Source organism: Eschscholzia californica, unplaced genomic scaffold (assembly GCF_041429995.1).
Source record: "Eschscholzia californica isolate CP2 unplaced genomic scaffold, dmEscCali1.0.p SCAF_5, whole genome shotgun sequence".
Classification (NCBI taxonomy): Eukaryota; Viridiplantae; Streptophyta; class Magnoliopsida; order Ranunculales; family Papaveraceae; genus Eschscholzia; species Eschscholzia californica.
In genome coordinates this window covers 29,194,357-29,198,913 of record NW_028238472.1, presented here as the reverse complement: position 1 = coordinate 29,198,913, position 4,557 = coordinate 29,194,357, and positions in this window count along the sequence as shown.

Here is a 4,557-nt window from a genome sequence, read left to right as displayed (position 1 = left end):
GAACTGTCTATATAATTCTTAGGAGAAACTTAGGTATCAGTTGAGTATAGTCTCCCATTTTGAGTACTGAAGCATACAAGAATATAATTAGGTCATACGTGTGGTCAATGAATTTTGAACTGTATATCCACAATCGTAACATGGTATCAGAAGTTGGCTCATGTAACCAAATAAAAGACTCAAAGAACGCCACATGTGACGAAAATGAAATGTTTGAGTTGGATGTCCACAATCTTACAAGACACCCACTATAATGCCTTTACAATTCTATCATATTTGCATAAGATATAAAAGAAAAAAAATGAAGATTAGTTCAAAATAGTACCTTAACAATAATCTCAGGTTTAAAAGGCCTACTAGCACCCCAAATGAAGAGAGGGAAAAAAGTGAAGAGAAGAAGAAAACTTAAAAGAACAGTAAAAGTTGGACAACGTCTAAAAACTCCTCAATACGCTTTATATTTAATAATCCTAGATTTTTAAATGATTGAATAAATTCTTGTTGAGTGGAAAAGCTTTTGCAAGGATTTTGTTTACAAATAAGTTTCTAGTTGAAACACAGACTTTTTAATCTGAATTTTCAACAATAATTTATTTCTATTTCAACTACAGACTTTTAAATCTGATTTTTCAACAGTAGTTTATTTCTATTTCAACTACAGACCTTTAAATCTGATTATTCAATAGAATTTTTCCTATTGAGTTTTAAATCAGAATTTCTACAACAGTTTTTAACTATCAATTTCTGAGCTAATCTTTGCCTTCAATGCATTGGCTATAAAAGAGGATAGTCCAACGAAATGTCTTACTGACTAGTTTAACTAGAATAAATTCTGAATTTAACTTATTCATTTCAATGCTAACATTTTGATTATAAGTTTCAAACGATTAAGAATCGTTCGATATTTGGGCAATTGGATTTTGAGTGTATAAATAGGACTCATATTCTTAGAAGAAAACACAGAAAAAATCTTTCTCTCTCTATTTCTCTTCTCCACTTTTCTCTATCACTCTGTCAAGATCAGTAGATCATGAACGAAATTTGCTTTTTAAGTTCCTGATATAGAAAAGTTGAACCCTAGGAGACTTCATTCAGATACTGCAAAATAATACCTAATTCATTGGTAGTAATGGCCTTTCAAGTCTTCAAAACAACGAGTAAAACTTGTGCCTCTGTTACACTATCTTTATTTCTTCATCTATTGCAGGTTTATTATCTCTAGTGGTTGTCTTGCTGGTTAATAACAAAGCCCTAAGAAAGATAAATTGTTTTTTAATTTTCAACTCATTGCTCAATTTAATAATGCCTTCTATTTTGTTGTTTTTTGTTTATTATTTTGATAACAATCTGAAGACTTAAATCAAAATTCTCTACTCTTGCAAAATAGCTCAAAACCGTTTTCAACTGATTTAAGGGAAAATGGAGTTTAAAATGAGCAACGAAAAGCCATAAAAATTTGATGGAAATTTCAAAAGATGGCAACAGAAAATGTCATTTTTCTTGACAACCTTGAACATCAACTTTGTTTTAACTGAACCAGCAACCACTATTGTGGGAGAAAGTGAACTAGGTAGAGTAGTAGATGCCTAGAATAGACAAATTATTTGTGCAAGAACTATATACTTAACTACATGGATCATGTAGCATTGAATCGTACCATTTAATCTTCTCATAGGTTTACTCCTTAGGGTAGTTGAAAGGGTTTTCTACAAATCAAAGGAATAACAAGAAGGGAAGTTGTAGGATAAAAAGATTACTAGCTATAACAGAACTTTTCAGGGGAATGACACATCGTTAACCTTGACCACACCAACTTCCTCAAATTCAAATGAACTTTTAAGTGTAATGGTATTTTTTATCAAATATTTGCAGAATATAAGTAGATTCTTTATCAAATTTCAAAAATTTAAGGATTAAGATTATGGTGCTTATAAATTTTGGTTAGATAACTATCGCCTAGTTTTAGATGTAATCTTTATTTAATACTTGCTTTGATAATTGTTATTGTTATTATTTAAATTTAATATTTATTTTTAATGTGTTAACATTTTTAGATGTCGATGATCTTTATTTAATTATGAGGTTTATCGACTAAAGTCCCCATACCACCCCCAAGAATCATAACATAGAAATCCGTTTGTGACTATGAGAAATGGTTGATTGGTAATTTTTATTGTTAAACTTTTTATCTTAATTAAATATGTTTTTAATGTCAACCTCTTTTTTTATATAACACTATATTAAAGAAGACATTATTTTCTTACTTTTTAATTATATATAGGAACAAACTTACATATGTAACTATTTTTAATGCTACGCTTTAATGGGTTTTTAACTATTGTGTCGAATTTAACACGATTTTAGATAATAATATTTCATTAGTTTTAACTACTTTACATAATTTACAACTATTTTACTTAATTTATAACTATTTTTAAATATATACGTAGGTTTATTCTTATCAACATATTTACTTCATTTTTAACCATTTATAAAAATAACATATATGTATTCGTTTTTTTAGTGTCATCGTTCCTTTATCAAGCATTTCTAGAATACAAGTATACTCTTTATAATATTATGAAGTCCAAGAATAAAAATATTGATGGTTATCAATTTTTGGTTGATTCCTATCACCCATCAAGTAAAATGATAAACACAATAGCTAATATTTTAAAGGGTTTTTCTTTTTATTGCAATAAGAATTTTTATCTTCGAAAATTGGTGCATAAAGTATAGTTATAGTTGAATATTTTTAATGGGAAAAATAGTCTTTCGGCAAAATTTATAAGGTATCCGGTAAAGGAGCTAAAGATAAAGTTATTTAAATTCAATTTTTTTTTAATTCGTTCACGTTCTTAGATGTCGAAGATCTTTGGGAAATGATCAAGTTTATTTTCAAGAGAGATAGGATTCAAGTCCTTAACTTGTAGTTGTTATTTTATATGTAACTACATTAGTTTGCTATCTTTCAGGATTTTTACTATTGCATTAGCTATTGTTAGTGTTGGAAATAACTCAAATTGAAGTTGTTTTTTGAGAAATTGGCTCTTGTAATTGATCGAAGTCGTACGTATACTATCATGTCTGATCATCATCCTAGTATTATTAAAAGAGTTAGAGATGTTTTTCCAGATGCACACCATAGTTACTGTGTGTGGCATATCAAGAATAACTTAATCAATGCTATTGGTTATGACTCCCAAAGGTCTGATTATATTAAGTCTTTATTATATCGGTTTGCTCTTGCATTGACTAAGGGGGAATTTTTTATTCATTTTAAAGAGATAGAATTAGTCGGTGGTAGACGGTTAACTAATTACTTTATTGATAAAAGGTATGGTGAAGTTTTTTCATCACTATGCGAGAGTTACAATTATGGATTAGGGAGGAAAGTGATATGTTTATAGTTTTAATGTTGGAAACAATTCGTATTCGAACGATGAAGATGGTGCAAACCAGATTAGAATTAGCTGAAAAGTGGAGTACTGTGTTGTGTCCAAAGAGTGATAAAATAAAAAGAGAACCAAGTAAGTCTCTTGATAAAATAAAAAGAGAACCAAGTAAATCATTGAAGTTTGTATGTGAAAATTTTTGCTACACCAACTCAGTTAGTAGATTTGAATTCATCGAATTATTGATTTCATCCTACAATGGTAATTTAATTTTTTATCTTTAATAAATATTTTTTAATGTCAACCTTTTTATTATTTTAGGGAACGTGGCTCTTTGAACGATGTATTTGAATGTCAGTTGGTCAGGCATCCGCTGCTTTATGATTACATTGTTTTTAATAAAAAAAAAAGTTCGGGACTAGTTGATTTTATAGATTATAAACATAAACTATTTTTTTATATAAATTGTTCTTGTTTTTTTAGGGGAAAAAAGTCACTAAATAAAACCAAGATACAAATTGTTCCAAATAAAACAAATACAAGGACCAAAATGTAAACACGAAAGTTAGCAGCATTTGAATTTAAGTTGGTTAGACACTCACCGCTTTATGATTACGCCGTTTTCATGAATTTTTTTTTTATAAAATAGTTGAGTTTATAAATTTTAAATATAAATTTTGGTAAGCTAATCGAGTTAGATGATTCATCTAGTTATTATCAATTTTTAAAAAGTATTATTTCTTATTAAATAAAATTAGTAAATCCCTATTATTTAAAACTCTTTTTTTCTATAATTCATATGAGGGTCTTATAGGATGATATTTTGGTTTTAGTGAGGACTTAACTAGAACAACTGACATGTAAGAGGTCGTGACATTAAATAGCACAGACCGTGACTTTACAATGACCCTTTTCATCTTCTTAAATTTTTTAGGAAATTGGTGTCCACTTCTTAGAAAATGCCTTACTAGGTAATGTAAGTACGATTTTCGTATTTAAAACTTTTTAATTATTTTTACCAATTTTCTCATTTTTTGAATAGAACCTTATTAAATCTAATGTAAGTATACTATTTACTTAATCTTAATTGTTTATAATAATATTTACTTAACTGTTAACTATTTATAAAAAGAATTGATATATATATATATATATATATATA